This window comes from Haliotis rubra, unplaced genomic scaffold, assembly GCF_003918875.1.
Source record: "Haliotis rubra isolate DU_JTF1 unplaced genomic scaffold, ASM391887v1 Scf232, whole genome shotgun sequence".
NCBI classification, from domain to species: Eukaryota; Metazoa; Mollusca; class Gastropoda; order Lepetellida; family Haliotidae; genus Haliotis; species Haliotis rubra.
This window is the reverse complement of record NW_025766359.1, coordinates 1,202,985-1,220,997: the sequence shown is the minus strand read 5'-3', so window position 1 is coordinate 1,220,997 and position 18,013 is coordinate 1,202,985. Positions and strand designations below refer to the sequence as shown.

Genomic DNA, 18,013 nt, shown 5'->3' with positions numbered 1-18,013 from the left:
CAAGGTGACTGGTGTGTTGTTCCCATGTGACCGTGTGACTTCTAACACAAGGTGACTGGTGTGTTGTTCCCATGTGACCGTGTGGCTTCTAACACAAGATGACTGGTGTGTTGTTCCCATGTGTGTTTGTTCCCATGTGACTGTCTTCTAACACAAGATGACTGGTGTGTTGTTCCCATGTGACTTGTGACTTCTAACACAAGAGGACTGGTGTGTTGTTCCCATGTGACCGTGTGGCTTCTAACACAAGATGACTGGTGTGTTGTTCCCATGTGACCGTGTGACTTCTAACACAAGGTGACTGGTGTGTTGTTCCCATGTGACCGTGTGACTTCTAACACAAGGTGACTGGTGTGTTGTTCCCATGTGACCGTGTGACTTCTAACACAAGGTGACTGGTGTGTTGTTCCCATGTGACTGGTGTGTTGTTCTCTTCTAACACAAGGTGACTGGTGTGTTGTTCCCATGTGACCGTGTGGCTTCTAACACAAGATGACTGGTGTGTTGTTCCCATGTGACCGTGTGACTTCTAACACAAGATGACTGGTGTGTTGTTCCCATGTGACTTCTAACACAAGATGACTGGTGTGTTGTTCCCATGTGACCGTGTGACTTCTAACACAAGGTGACTGGTGTGTTGTTCCCATGGGACTGTGTGTTGTTCCCATGTGACTTCTAACACAAGATGACTGGTGTGTTGTTCCCATGTGACCGTGTGGCTTCTAACACAAGATGACTGGTGTGTTGTTCCCATGTGACCGTGTGACTTCTAACACAAGGTGACTGGTGTGTTGTTCCCATGTGACTTCTAACACAAGAGGACTGGTGTGTTGTTCCCATGGGACCGTGTGTTGTTCCCATGTGACCGTGTGACTTCTAGCACAAGAGGACTGGTGTGTTGTTCCCATGTGACCCATGTGACCGAAAGTGACTAGCACAAGGTGACTGGTGTGTTGTTCCCATGTGACTTCTAACACAAGAGGACTGGTGTGTTGTTCCCATGTGACTTCTAGCACAAGGATGACTGGTGTGTTGTTCCCATGTGACTTCTAACACAAGGTGACTGGTGTGTTGTTCCCATGTGACTTCTAACACAAGATGACTGGTGTGTTGTTCCCATGTGACCGATGTGACTTCTAGGATGACTGGTGTGTTGTTCCCATGTGACTTCTAACTCAAGATGACTAGTGTGTTGTTCCCATGTGACCGAGTGACTTCTAACACAAGGTGACTGGTGTGTTGTTCCCATATGACCGTGTGACTTCTAACACAAGAGGACTGGTGTGTTGTTCCCATGTGACCGTGTGGCTTCTAACACAAGAGGACTGGTGTGTTGTTCCCATGTGACCGTGTGGCTTCTAACACAAGAGGACTGGTGTGTTGTTCCCATGTGACTTCTAACACAAGGTGACTGGTGTGTTGTTCCCATGTGACTTCTAACACAAGATGACTGGTGTGTTGTTCCCATGTGACTTCTAACACAAGAGGACTGGTGTGTTGTTCCCATGTGACCGTGTGACTTCTAACACAAGATGACTGGTGTGTTGTTCCCATGTGACTTCTAACACAAGGTGACTGGTGTGTTGTTCCCATGTGACCGTGTGGCTTCTAACACAAGATGACTGGTGTGTTGTTCCCATGTGACCGTGTGACTTCTAACACAAGGTGACTGGTGTGTTGTTCCCATGTGACCGTGTGACTTCTAACACAAGATGACTGGTGTGTTGTTTAAATGAACAAGTAAAAAGCCGGGAAATGATGTGCAAACATTTGATCAAGTGATCCTTAATCAGACCTGGTAAATTTTGCTCCATTCATTGTAGAGAACCTAATAGTATTACGGTATACCATTTGACGTAGGTATCATGGAATAATAATTCATACAAAATTTCATCATTAATTATTACCACCACAAGCGATATATATTAGGATTCAAATATTAGGCATTATTCCCTGATATAACCAACATTAGGCAGTATTAAAACTGAAATCATTAATTAGCCTTAGTAAAGACCCTAAAATCAAATATGTGAAGCCTAATTTCTGGTCTCCCCCTACCATGATAATGCTGGAATATTGCTAAAAGTGTAGTAAATACTTTCTCACTCACACTCACTAAAATCAAGTGTAGCATACCTATGAGATAAGAAATAATTAATTCTACCCTCTATCATTGCCTCTTTTAACCAGCCAGAGAAACAAGACACCTTTGTATGACAGATCTGTAACAGTACACTGACTGTCCCCGGTGTCTCATCGTGAAAACATTTCTCACTTTGACAGCAAGTATGCTTTCAGGTTCTATAAAAATGTAATATGAGAAACATTGGAAAAAAAAGCTCTGAGTCATCAGAGCACTCTGGTACTTCAAAACAACTACATATCCATGTTATTTATGTTGCTTCTTGATTAACACAGGGTGGTGGAGTAACTTAATGTTTAAAGTGTTGGCTCGTCACTCCGAAAACCCAGGTTTGATTCTCCACATAGGTACAGTGTGTGAAGCCCATTTCTGGTGTCCCCCGCCGTGATATTGCTGGAATATTGCCATAAGTGGCGTAAAGCTAAACTCACTCACTCAATACAATGCTGGAATATTGCTAAAAATATAAATATTGTAAAACCCAACTCACTCACTCACTCTTGACTAACGAATACTCAGTGTTGTCTATACCTTATGAACTATACTTTCCTCCAGAAATTAAACCATCCAATACTAGAAAGCAAAGCTGATCTCATGTACATTTTCTGAAAAACATCCCTGCATATAAATAACTCCCAAAGACAACTGAAAATTGTTTCTGGAAACCTTAGCATCCATTTTGTCTTCTCCTTTCACTATTCATATGTACACATTTCATTCCCACTGGAGGAACTTGTGGAAATATTCTCAGATGTTTCTCAGGCTATTCATCACTATAGTTTGGCATGAAATGCATGTGGACCCTGTTTTTTGTAAATATCTCTTCATCCAATGATCCAATCGATCTCAAACTGTGCAAGTGGATGTTTTGTCAGACAACCTAATCACATTGTAAATCACCTATTTTATGCATTTGTAGTAAAGAATCTGTCTATGTAACTGTCAACAAAATAAACAGCAGGACGCAGACGGCTTGCAGAGGGAGGGAGCCAATGACCTGTAACAGTGTTGGGTCATAAAGGTCAACGTTCGTCAATGTAGGTCAGCTATGCATGTGACAGGTATGAAGAGGTGTCACAGATCGTGAATAGGGTAAGGTGGGTGCCAACTGTTAACCATCATACGGAGTTTGTTTCTCTGAGTTGTTCAACATTAACCACAAAACCCATTAGTGAGAATTATTCTGTAGGTTAAAATCTTTAAATTTGTAATGTTAATGTCATATTTTGTTTATGCAGTACCTAAGTGGAAATGCATTTAAAGAACACAGAAAGTATATTTACACTAAATCATTAATGGGACCACCTATGGTGAGAACTCAACAACTGTTAAAGCCCAGTTCCCTCGGACACAAGCACACACAATCATGCACACTCATTGAAGAAAAGATAGAATGAAGACAAAAGTGTTATGTTTCGATGTCGTTCACATTCCAAATTAAGCAATGCATTTCTAATAGCTTTAAGCATATAGATAGTTAATATTTATATTTTCATGATAATTTTTTTGTGAAATGAGTGTTTCATGTTACACTATAAGTCGTTGGAATTAGTCAGTGCTGTCATTTTTAAAAGAAGTTATATTTCTTTGAGCATATCTGGCTGGATACTATTATTATCTGTAAATATAATAACAGAATTAAACTTCATCAAGTTCACTCCATTCTTCCACAGAGGAGTCATCAGTGTCCAGGCGAATGACAATTGGATTAACTGTTTGCTCCTTCAAGCCATCTGTGAGCCAGTACTCTTTCTCCACCTTCTTGACATGTTCAACACATGCATGCCAGCGTGCAATGTCAATGTCACATATAGCAGTGTTGACAATGTGCTTGACATCATTCAACTTGAATGATTGATTTTTCCGGGCCACTGTACTTTTAATGTCTCCCCAGATAAGTTCGATTGGGTTGAGATCACAGTGGTACGGTGGTAATCTCAAGACCGTATGGCCGTGTTGGCGTAGCGTGTTGTCAATGTTATATGTGGGTGGAGGTTTGTTAGGTTTAATCAAAGAGTACAACTGTGGTTTAGTGGCCTTAATTGAAAATTGTATATTGTTATTTGTTAGCCATTGCTGCATATCTGACTATTTGTATTGGAAATTGGGCACCTATTGTTTGGATCTCGAACACTGTGATAGGGAGCATTGTCCATGACAACAAGACTTTTGTAAGGCAGAGCTGGAAACAATTGTTCCTCAACATACTGTGTGAAAACCGTTGAGTTCATTTCTGTATGATAGTCCCTACCATCTGTGCTCTTTGACCGAAATACCAGATCACACCCAGGTAGGAATCCACGGTGGGAACCAGCATGAAGAACGATTAAACGTTCACCTTTGCCTGTTGGTATGTTCCTACCATCACTGGGATCAGTGGGTAGCCACTGTCTGGCAGCAGTATGGTTTGCATTGACCCAGGTCTCATCCAGATATATAGGTTCGAACCCATCCTCTCTTGCCTGCTTAATTTCTCTCAGATAGTTACACCTAATTTTCACAATATCAGATCTCTCACACATTAAAAGTTTCTGGTTTGCTACCTTTTTGTACTTGTATCCAAATTTGAGCAGTAGTTTGCTTAGCATAAACCTAGAAACATTAATGTCGTGATCCTCTGCAAGGATGTGTTTTAACTTTCTTGTGGACAGGTGTTCATTTCTAGCAAATAGCCGGCGAATGACCCTGATGTCAAAAGAATCTAACTTTCGATGCCTACCTTTTTGTACAAGGTTTTGTTTATTGGTTGTTGGTTTATTTTTCACAATTTTTAGCACGATGTTCTTTTTCATGCCAAAAGCAAAAGTTGTATGTTTCATGTAATCTGACACCTGATAAATCGGTTTGCTACGTTTGCTCTCTTTTTAAAAAAAATTAAACACATTTCTAATTAAACGTTTAGCATCATCTGAATAAGCTTTCATGATGACAGCTAGAAATCGTCAATGTCAATGATCCAAACGGTCTATCACTGTGCAGTGCACAGGTAACTATCATGAACTGCACGTGCATTTACCTTTATGACCCAACACTGCCGCTGTTACAGGTCATTGGCTCCCTCCCTCAGCAAGCCGTCTGCGTTCTGCTGTTTATTTTGTTGACAGTTACATAGACAGATTCTTTAATACAAATGCATAAAATAGGTGATTTACAATGTGATTAGGTTGTCTGACAAAACATCCACTTGCACAGTTTGAGATCGATTGGATCATTGGATGAAGAGATATTTACAAAAAGACGGGTCCACATGCATTTCATGCCAAACTATAGTTACAGACCTATACAACAGACACTGGTCACCACAGGGCTGCCATAATGCTTATTTATAAGTGACAGTTCACGTGTTACTTTGAGAAATTATTGCACATTGTTTGAAATAAAACTTATGTGTTTGTGCACTTTTTACAGAGTAAAAGTGATGCAAATGTGGGACATTATCCAAAATTATAGAGAAATGTAACATGACATGATTTACATCATAAAAACCACCCATTTCAATGTGTTGATTGCAAAAGTAGAATCAACTCGCTTGAGTGATTTCCATGTTGGAAGAGTTAAGGTTACCCAGAAATCAATATGCACAGAACTGAAGTGTAAAACCAGTAAATAACCAAATAAAATCAATGACCAATCAACACATTCTATTGAAAAAAAGAATTGGGTTTAAAATCCCAACAGGCAATACAGTGTGTCAGATATGTGTCAAGACATATTACAAGGCAGTGTAACAATCGACAGAACTGTGTGTTCACTGTAACAGTTGACACAGAACTGTGTGTTCACTGTAACAGTAGACAGAACTGTGTGTTCACTGTAACAGTTGACAGAACTGTGTGTTCACTGTAACAGTTGACAGAACTGTGTGTTCAGTGTAACAGTTGACAGAACTGTGTGTTCACTGTAACAGTTGACAGAACTGTGTGTTCACTGTAACAGTTGACAGAACTGTGTTCACTGTAACAGTTGACAGAACTGTGTGTTCACTGTAACAGTAGACAGAACTGTGTGTTCACTGTAACAGTTGACAGAACTGTGTGTTCACTGTAAGAGTTGACAGAACTGTGTGTTCAGTGTAACAATCGACAGAACTGTGTGTTCACTGTAACAGTTGACAGAACTGTGTGTTCACTGTAACATTAGACAGAACTGTGTGTTCACTGTAACAGTTGACAGAACTGTGTGTTCACTGTAAGAGTTGACAGAACTGTGTGTTCACTGTAACAATCGACAGAACTGTGTGTTCACTGTAACAGTTGACAGAACTGTGTGTTCACTGTAACAGTAGACAGAACTGTGTGTTCACTGTAACAGTTGACAGAACTGTGTTCACTGTAACAGTTGACAGAACTGTGTGTTCACTGTAACAGTAGACAGAACTGTGTGTTCACTGTAACAGTTGACAGAACTGTGTGTTCACTGTAAGAGTTGACAGAACTGTGTGTTCAGTGTAACAGTTGACAGAACTGTGTGTTCACTGTAAGAGACAAGTGTCTTGAATGAAACACATGCTCTGTCCTTGAATCCAGGAAGAAGAGTTCTTCAGTTGGAAGCAGTCAGGAAGATGGCATCCTGTATTCACTAGGCAGGTAACTATGCCACAAGTCAAGTCACAGACGGGGCCCCATTGCTCCTATCTCCTCGTATACAGGAAGTACTCCCACCCTTCTGGAAACAGTTATGAAGCATCTCAAATGTAGTTGTCAGACGTGGAAGTAAATCAATAACTTTACACAAGATCCCTCACTGCGGAATTCAAGTTGTCAAGTGCTGGGATGGAGCTCAAAGAACTAAGAAAGGTCACTCTATTTCACAAACTGATGTAGGAGAATCACCACAGAATGCTGGAAATGTGCCATTTTATAAGCACCTCACTTCGATTATCTGCCACTAACAATCATCAGAAATAAACTAACAGTAAACAATGCCATATGCACATTCATATTACACATAATATGAATGTCAGATTACACACACACATTCTTTGCCACATTACACAGAATCATCTAGACTAGACACCTTACTCATGTTATTATACAAACAGGCTTCTTTTGGAGGTGAGGTGAGGTGAAATTGGGTTTTACGTCGTGCTGGAGAATATCGTTCATATGACGACGTGCATGCGTGTGTATGTGTATGTGCGGCTGCTTGTACTAGCCCAGACTGAAGCTGGTTTTAAAGTGCTAGCCCACTGAGATACCATGCCACAGTGAAGCATGAATACCCTACTCAGACACATTATACTGACTCCGAGCCGAGCAGTCCTTGTACCCATTAATGCCGAGTACCAGGCAGGGACCAACAAGTACCATATTTTAACGTCTTTTGGTTTGACGCGGTCAGGGATCGAACCCCCCAACCTTCCGCTCTAACCACTACACCACGGAAGCTGGCTTCTCTTGGAGCATTTAGATATGATGAATGTATGTACTTAAGATATAGCACCTTCCAGTTACCAGAAAGTTTCAAAAGAATAACAGATAACAATGGCTATAAATTGCCCATTTCCATGCACTTGTGCATGCTCAAAGCATTAACACATTATCAGCCCGGATAACGCAAGCTGCCTGTCAGGCGCTAGAAGGTTAACTGTTATATGACTTATCTCACCGGGTTACCGCTCACTGCTAGGTGAACAGAGTCAGTTTATTAACCAACTAACTTGCCTAAGGTGAGGCCACATGTATTACATGTGCTTTGTTGTGGGGCAGGACTGAAGTCCTAGAAACTCTCAGGAGACAAACTGCCAAATGCGGTCACCCATCCAAGGACTCTCCGCACCCAACGATGGTTACCTTCAACTGATTTGTTACCTGTGATTCATACACAGGACCACACACCACGTTAGTTATTTCCCAGTAATTCACAATGAGACAGTTTTCTTCAACATGTATCAGGTGAAGGAGATCAAAGGAGTTAAATGTAGTCAGTATAAACATATCTCCTTCACCTGATATGTGTTGAAGAGATGTTTGTACTGACGAACATTTAACTTTTAAAATAAACATATTTGTTGACATTGGAGATATTGCTTGATGTTAGAATGCTTGGGAACACAAATCACTTATCAAATTACTCAGTTTCAACAGTGGAAAATAAGACAAAAGTTGTTGGCTCTCGATACAACAGAACATTAGAAACAAGATTATTGAAAACACAACATTAGGAGAAATTAAATTACTGCAGTCATGAAAAAGTGAGTCAGTGTAATCTCAATAGCCAAACTTGATCAAAGAAACTGGATCCACTTAGAAAGCAAATAATTTGAGACGTTGATCATAAATGTTAAAATTTAAGAAACACCATTGAGTACCTGTCTAATGTTTATATTTATCACCCTGAAACTATTGCAGTCTATGAAGTGTTTGAAAGAACTGGAACGAGGAAGATAAGATATTAGGCTGGCCATATCTTTTAGTATCTTTCACATCTTCTGCCATTTGTAATTGCAATAAGAAATAATAATAACAGTTCATATATATTGCACATTTATCCATGCACATTGCATGCTCAAACCCCTCACCTGAACCCTGCTAAGTATCCAGTATAATGCATTCTAGCCAGACATTTTACCTTTGGTCAACGAGTACAGAACACTCCCTGTGAAGAATACAACTGGTCGCCTGTCAGGAGCTCAAGGTTCAAATTCAGACCACCATTGTATCACACCAGGTACCCATTTTCTGCTGGGTGAACAGAGGCAATTTTGAACAAACTCACTTGCCTAAGGTGAGACCACATGTGTCACATGTGCTTCGTTGTGGGGCAGGACTGAAGTCACAGAAACTCTCAGGAGTCGAGCTACCAAACACGGTCCCCCATCAGAGGACTCTCCACTCCCAACGTTGGTTATGAAATATAAAATTTTCTGATCTCAATTTTCCCTGCCCCTTTGGAAATTCATACTGAGGAAAAAAATACTCTTACCAGTACTGTACACTGATCAAAGAGGGCAGCTTGATTTTTCTCCAGCTATATTTATTGAAATTCCTTGCCAAAGCAAAGTGACTCAAACTAAAGGTGAGGTGAGGTGAAATTGGGTTTTACGTCGTGCTGGAGAATATTTCGCTCATATGACGACGTGCATGCGTGTGTATGTGTATGTGCGGCTGCTTGTACTAGCCCAGACTGAAGCTGGTTTTATAGTGCTAGCCCACTGAGATACCATGCTGCAGTGAAGCATGAATACCCCACTCAGACACATTATACTGACTCCGAGCCAACCAGTCCTTGTTGTACCCATTAATGCCGAGCGCCAGGCAGGGACCAACAAGTACCATATTTTAACGTCTTTTGGTTTGACGCGGTCGGGGATCGAACCCGCAACCTTCCGCTCTCCGGGCGGACGCTCTAACCACTACACCACGGAGGCAGTCGACTCAAACTAAAGACTGGTGCCAGTTTGTTAAGCAGATTCTTGCATATAAAAGATTATTTTACACCATCATCAAAGACAGCAATCAGAATGACACACACAACTAAGATATTATAATTGAAAAATATATAAACAAACATATCAAAGAATTCCTTACAATTTAGCCACAGTAACTTGCCTTATACAAATTATGTAAGTTAATGTTAGAAAATGGGTACCAGGTGGGATAAATCATGTGACTATTAACCTTCTAGTGCCTTGCAGGCAATTTGGGTTATCTGGGGTTATAATAGCGCTTTGAGCAAGATATTCATCCTAGAATGGCGCCATAAAAGTGGACTATTAAATGCTTATTAATGTTTATCCTAGCATAACTAACAATGATAAACACCATTCGGAGAACTATTCATATTTACCTTTGATTTCTAATTTTTGTTTCCAAATCACGAAAAATGACTGTGGTATTGTCTTGCAGGAAAAACAAAGGTGATTTTATAGCCTCAAAACCCACGTGAAAACTAATTAAACTACAGATGATGACATTAAAAAACCTCAGATTGGAAACATTTTTATTCCAATATAATTTGAATGCTTCCAGCAAGAAAAAAAACTGAGTCTTTGAGTGGTTAGCAGTTCGCTAAAGAGAATACAGTGAAGCCCCGTTAGTCCGGACTCCGATAATCAGGAAGTCTCGGCTCCCGGACGATTTTAGCTTGTTACCAATCTATGCCTATTTAATTTGCCTCGATAATCCGGAAAATTCGGTTTCCGGAACCGGACGGTAAGTAGCTGTAACCAATCAGTAAAATAAACAGTAAATTGCTTCACAGTCCGGATGCTGTAAGTCGTGTTCATGAACCATAACAACACCCCCCCCGGCGATGTTTACTTAACTGGCCATAAACAATAAAATCTCGGTGTCATGGAGTTGACAAGATGAACTCTTGTTAACTTTTGAGAAATGTCTATTAAGGGTTGTTGTTTTAATTAGACATTAAAAGCTCCCGACTGAAGATGCTGTACATTTACACTTTGATTGACACCACAATACAAAGGCGTGGATGACAAGTGAGCTGTTTTGTGATTGGTTAATGTACTTTGACAGACAGATGTGGTCACGTGGACTTAAAATGATTTTGCTTCTCGACAACGCTGCAAGTCACAAGTGTGCTTCGCTAACTTTGCGAAATGTGACCAAATACCACATCTCATATTCAACCGATGGATGCAGGAATAAATCGGACAATCAAGGCATACTACAATAGATCGCTTGTTAGACATTACCTCACCTGTGCTGAGGAAGGACGTTATCAGACACGTCGGATCAGCATGCGGATGCCACTTGGTAAAATTATTGATGTGATGAATTCAATGAGGAAGGTTAACAACAACAATGAAAGACTTTTTGCTATGACTATAGATTATTGTTGTACTTGCTATTCATAGTTTTATAAGCTTTACATTAAATGCTTATTTGTTTTATCCAGATTCGTGTCGTTTTTGTAATAGTAAGGGAAGCAACTCTTGCTTGAACTTGGGTCTTGATTCAGTAGTCCGGACTATTCGCAATCCGGAAGAATTTGCTGAGAAACGCAGCCGTCCGGATTAACGAGGCTTCACTGTATAAGGTTAATGAGAAATGGATAATGGACCATAGTCATAGGGCTGTCTGTGTCCCATCTGATGAGGGAGTATCATCCCCTGCTTGTTCTACATATAAACAGGTACACAACGTTAGAGAGTCAGTTATTTAATACATACAGGTATAAAATGTAAATTTTCACACAAGATTCTGTTCTACTATCACCTCTGTGACTAAGATCATGTGATCATTACCACGTTATACAAATCTATACAAATCCACCAATCTTTCCTACATCTCCAAGATTTGTGTAACAACATATATTTCAGTGAAATTGTGATAATTAATTAATCAAATACTTAAACAGTGTGAAACTGTTGTACATGATTTTGGAAACTGTTGTACTTGGAATTGGTTAAAATCTCACAATTGATGATTGGTTCATTATCAACAAGAAGACAAAGTCATCAATATCCCCCTCAATGGCAAAATACTCTTCATGATTATGTCTACGAGTTATGATTATGTCAAATATTTAGGTGTGTATATAGAAAAGTGGAAGGAGAGTATTGAACGGTTTTAGAGTTCTGCTCCAGAAAGGAGCACTATCACTAATTTCAGGCTAAGTCAAACTTGTTGCCATGGAAATGCCCAAAAATTTTATTCAGAATTCCAAAACTACCAAAAGGCACCAGTACACCACCAGATCTATCTATGTGCCAAGTTTGGTGAAGAAATATTGAACGGTTTTAAAGTTCAGCTCGGAAAAGTGTACTACCACAATTTCAGGCTAAGTCAAACTTGTTGCCATGGAAACGCCAAAAATATTTTATTCAGAATTCCAAAACTACCAAAAGGCACCAGTACACCACCAGATCTATCTATGTGCCAAGTTTGGTGAAGAAATATTGAACGGCGTTAGAGTTCTGCTCCGGAAAAGACAAATGTGCACGGACGGACGCACGCACGGACAGTCCATTTTAATACCCCCCGCAAAATCGCGTTGCAGGGGATAATGATGCAGCTTGCTACTTTAACGTGATGACTAATATATTATGAACATAAACTTCCCAGATTCGTCAAGAAGTATTCAGTCATGACTTTTCAGTAAGTGAAGTGAGTTTTCTAAGAAATAAACACTTTTTCAGGCCCTGACAACTTTGAAGATATGTTCCATCGTAAAGTGTTTCAAACACTAAAACAGTAGTTCCAAAATCGTTTGTGCTTGATAATGAGAAAATGTGATCAATTGCTTGGTTGTTTTTTTCACAGCGACCAATCTTTGATTATTTCAATTAATCGGAATACCGCTAATAGTACTTACACATAATGGCCATAATTTTCACTTACATATCTGAAGTGATATTATAATCTGTGAAAGAAAGAACCTTATTGTTGCTATTTCTTCATAAATGACATGTTTGGCTGAAGACTGTAAAGAAGCAGATGAAAATGATATCTCATTAGTATTACTGTGCACTACCCTCATTAAGAGACTGATTAAATCTGATACAAAGGGGACCTTTTACCATTTTGACTGGTTTCCATGGTAACCAGGTTGTGTGGGGATGATGATGCCTGAAATTACTTCAGCTATTATCATCTCCACAGTTTTCAAAAGCTGCAAAGTTGACAAAAACAACTCAATGTGTGATTCAGTATCCTGGACAACAAGTCCATAACGTCACCCTTCTATGCCAGGTCTCTGGACTTTTCAGACACCTTTTCGACTCAACTCCCGAATTTCCAATATTTTGGTTATTATCGGGGTGTGGAGAAATATGAATGCTCTTGTGTTCAAACATATCATAGAAATATGTTTAATTGCTAGACCCAGTTGTTTCTTTGAGACTCTAAGAAGATTAATCTTTATTGTTCACAATGTCATCTACCATTTCCCCAATCAGATAGTTTCATCATGACAGTTCACTACTTGTTCTAAATGACAATGCTTCAAGAGATCCAATACCTGAGTCCAGAGTACTGATGTAACGGTGTGGATCCACATTATATGAGCAACTCCCAGCATGTGATGCCAGACAAAAGACACTGTTATATCCCAACAGGATTGGCTACAGGAGTGGCTACAAGTTAGCCACCTCCAACACCTGAATACATCCAGCAGCACTGTGAGACATCCTCTGTGCTATATTGATCTCATCCCCCTCAGTTATATACTACCTTATACTCAACCCATCTGCTGCCTGGACACTAAGTCTCTACCAACTGTAGCTCACTTCTTAAAGTGGACTGTCGGCGCCAGGCTACAAGACTGATCGTCAGAGTTGATCGGGTTCCTGTTTATGTGCTGACAAGGACCTGTTACACTTCTGTTAGCAAGCAGCTGGAGATGTGGTAAAAACAGTTAGGTACTTTGTATCATGACATTTGTGTGGTGTGAGGCCGGAGGGACTGTTGTGACACAAGGTCCGAAGGAAACACAAATGTGTCATTGAGTGTGTACTGCACGGAGAGCATAACGTTTAGATGACAGGTGATGCAAACTGGGGACTTTGTTCATTAAACTGATTCAGACTGCTTCAACACTGTCAGTCTTAAAGGATCTTATTAAGGTAGGATATGTTTGGATTTTTATTTTATTAATTCCAAGTGGTCTGTCAGTTACAAATGAGAAATGCAGCTTCCATTTTGCTGAGCATTGAAAAATGTCTTGAGTAATAACTAATCACGACAATTTAAAAATATAATTTTAACAAATTATAAACAAATATAAACAAGTTTCTTTCCAAACATATGATTAATTCCATGAAAGATAATTAGCAAACCAGGGAACAATATCATGCTGAGGCCTTCCCATTATAAACATTTCAACAAAAGAAGCAGGAAAATAACATGCTGATATTCACTCTGTACTGAGTGCCTACTTTCTCTCTTGTTTTCTCTGACTGCAACAACCCTATGCCAGCAGCTGATAATGTTGATTTATCAACAACTTCTGGGGGATCATACTAATCCAGGTGATCCTGTGCATCCTATTAATGGTGGGACACAGAACATTGAAACACAATACACTTTTGTTTGATAAATAAGTTGGTCGAAACATTGATCCGACATAACAAAGTGTTGTGTTGTATTGTGATACACCAGAGCTGATCAGCTGTATTGTGATACACCAGAGCTGATCAGCTGTATTGTGATACACCAGAGCTGGTCAGCTGTATTGTGATACACCAGAGCTGGTCAGCTGTATTGTGATACACCAGAGCTGATCAGCTGTATTGTGATACACCAGAGCTGATCAGCTGTATTGTGATACACCAGAGCTGATCAGCTGAGTGTTGTATTGTGATACACCAGAGCTGATCAGCTGTATTGTGATACACCAGAGCTGATCCACTATGTTGTATTGTGATACACCAGAGCTGATCAGCTGAGTGTTGTATTGTGATACACCAGAGCTGATCAGCTGTATTGTGATACACCAGAGCTGATCCACTATGTTGTATTGTGATACACCAGAGCTGATCAGCTGTATTGTGATACACCAGAGCTGATCAGCTGTATTGTGATACACCAGAGCTGATCAGCTGTATTGTGATACACCAGAGCTGGTCAGCTGTATTGTGATACACCAGAGCTGGTCAGCTGTATTGTGATACACCAGAGCTGATCAGCTGTATTGTGATACACCAGAGCTGATCAGCTGTATTGTGATACACCAGGGCTGATCAGCTGTATTGTGATACATCAGAGCTGATCAGCTGAGTGTTGTATTGTGATACACCAGAGCTGGTCAGCTGAGTGTTGTGATACACCAGAGCTGATCAGCTGTATTGTGATACACCAGAGCTGATCAGCTGTATTGTGATACACCAGAGCTGATCAGCTGTATTGTGATACACCAGAGCTGATCAGCTGTATTGTGTTACACCAGAGCTGATCAGCTGCATTCTGATACATCAGAGCCGGTCAGCTAAGTGTTGTATTGTGATACACCAGAGCTGATCAGCTGTATTGTGATACACCAGAGCTGATTCACTATGTTGTATTGTGATACACCAGAGCTGATCAGCTGTATTGTGATACACCAGAGCTGATCAGCTGTATTGTGATACACCAGAGCTGATCAGCTGTATTGTGATACACCAGAGCTGATCAGCTGTATTGTGATACACCAGAGCTGATCAGCTGTATGTTGTATTGTGATCCACCAGAGCTGGTCAGCTGTATGTTGTATTGTGATCCACCAGAGCTGGTCAGCTGTATGTTGTATTGTGATACACAATAGTGTTGCCTTTTGACAGATACAACTGCTAACAGCTGTTGAGCCTTCAATAAAGCTTCTTCAGATTCTTTAAATGCATCTTTAGTTACTGATCCATTCACTTGGATTGGAAAACTAAATGTGATACAGCATGAAAACATTTCCATTCATTTGTTAAAATTTTGTCAAATCCACACAACTGCTTAAGTCACAGCAAACAGTGAGGTTAAAGGCTGAGTTATGTCAAATTGCAAACACACAGCATTCTCCTTTAATAGCTCAACTGATGGTAACCAAACAATGCTACAAAAGGTGAGTGAAGGTGAGAAATCAGCCAGTACTACAGCATGGCCAAACATAGATCACAAGCAGGTACTGATGTGGGGCAGTAGTAATGCTTTGAAATATACAGTTTTAAAATGAAAACCTTGAAATCAGAAAAGGAGCATACATGTATTGAATTCAGAAATTGAATACGTTTATCAAAATGGATAATGGATTCTCCGGATGTTACCTGTGATCCATACAATGAGATTAAATATATAATACTTCAATTATTATATATATTCACTCGACCGTCATTACTGCCAGTTCATCTATCTATACGCATGTATTTTGTCTGTGTCAGTCATCATGAACATGTCAACCACATCACAGCAGGTATGTACAGCTCACCTTTATGAAAAACAGGTTGATGTAAAACATTAACACTAGCTGTGCTTACTTCAAAACTATACAACACAAGTTTTGATGATACTTTTCTATGATCATATTCAAAGACATGTTCTTACGAATGTCAGTATTTGTTTCCATTAGGCCAGTTTAAGGTCAACTGATGTACAGATTTGCTGACTTTATGAATCAACACAGTACAAAAAAAGAAACCTTAATCAAGACATATTTATCATAATGTTGTGGCTGAAAACTCCATTTTGCTATAACATACATTATGTTTAAAAATCTTTTTTATTTCCCAGATGTTCATACACATTATGTCATGCATGTTCATATAAAACATATATACCATGAGTCAGTTCATAGATCATACAATAGCTTGCATGGTATTCTATATATTCTCATTACATGTGCTCTGATGTATACAATTCAATTATGCTACCCATCAAAAGTTTAGACTCACTAGTGTAAATGTAGCCACTTACTTCAGTCAACTGTTCTAAACTAGATTTTGCTATATATTTCACATGAACTGATGTATTCTAAATCAAATCTGTAACATTGCAAAGATTATTGTCATGACGTTCAGTAAATGACGAAACTCAGTGAAAATTGACGAATTCTCAATAAAACTTTACACCAAAACGCAGCTGTTCACATGCATGATATTTCCATGTTTTTCAGCAATTTGAAGCATGATCCTCGTGCAGTTCATCTGCATAAGGTTTGCAGTTGGTTTCCCCAAGTTAGTGGAGAAATTCATCTTCGATGTAACCATATATATATATACATAACATATAGTGAGTGCTTTAAGTGAGTCTAAACGTTTAATGGGTAGTGTATTATGGCTTATATGTTATATAATTGTACATCAGTCAGCAAAGTGTCAAAAGATGACCAAAATGTATAGATTTTAGGCTGACTATTATTTGTAAATGAAATGCACCTACATGCTTGATAGTATTTTATTATTACTTTTTGACATAAAATATGTCTCAAATAGTTTTCAAGTCTGTCTCCATGACACACAAAACATGCACATGGTTTGCCATACTTATAACTTATAGCTGCACCATACTCTCAACAGCTTGTGGGTTGTACAATAAACCCATGTATGCTCTGATGAGTACCTAGTTAATTCCACTTTCATGAAAAGCAATGCTAGGTATGAATAGTAAATGAAGTATTTTGCAGAAAAATTGAATTTCAAAGGATTATAGCAGTAAAAATCTATTTCAGCAAACATGAGGCAACAAACTTGGTCAATAGAAATGTGTATGTTGTGGTAAAATATTACTGACACATAGATTTACCATTTGAAATATATTTCTGGTTCTGCTTATCCTTGTTCAAAATGCAAAGATTAAGATTACAATGTGTAGTTTTCACAAACTAAGCAAGCAATACCAATCATGTGCACACGTTTCTTCCATATCTACCAGTGATCCAGGTGAACAAATCCCATAATATGACAAAAAGAAGTCATGGTCATAACAGGGAGACTAAGTGACTGTCAACGGCTGCTGAGTGTTTTGTCTGAACTTGGCAAGGTGCTGCAAGAGGAACATATTCACACAAACAGCCATTGAGGCACGCATCACAGGATGCCAAATGTGCTGGTTTATAGGGCTACTGATAAATAAATGTCAACACTGAAATTTTCATTCCTAACCAATATTATCATCTTTTAAGAGTGCTGACAGTCATAATATCTAGTGTTACACTTCACTGTCAGTGGTAATGCCAACTCATTCACTACAATTATACATGTACTTCTAGTACTAAAAACGGTGTCAGCCAACATGGCCTAAAATTATTCAACTAGGTAGGTAAAGAACGTCATGCCTCACTGGTTTTATGGGATTAGGGTGGATTATTGCTATACTGGTCCATTATTGACCACAGGAGGGATGAATCATAAGAAACAACAAAGCTCAAATATTCATTCATTAAATGGTTGGGACGCGGGAAATTTCAGTTCTTGCCCGATCCAGTAGTGTTGTCTTGAAGGCGTCG

General features: G+C 39.3%; 2 protein-coding genes across 3 annotated transcripts in view; one reads left to right on the top strand and one right to left on the bottom strand.

Annotated features, from left to right (window-relative positions):
* The window catches only part of LOC124278173 (DNA mismatch repair protein Mlh1-like), a 231,107-nt gene that overhangs the window by 101,622 nt on the left and 111,472 nt on the right, over window positions 1-18,013 (bottom strand). The gene's annotated exons all lie outside the window — the stretch shown is intronic.
* The window catches only part of LOC124278174 (histamine H2 receptor-like), a 48,982-nt gene continuing 44,267 nt past the window's right edge, over window positions 13,299-18,013 (top strand). Inside the window, exon 1 of the mRNA XM_046713911.1 lies at window positions 13,299-13,670. The gene's annotated coding sequence lies outside the window, so the exon portion shown is untranslated. The remainder of the gene's footprint in view (window positions 13,671-18,013) is intronic.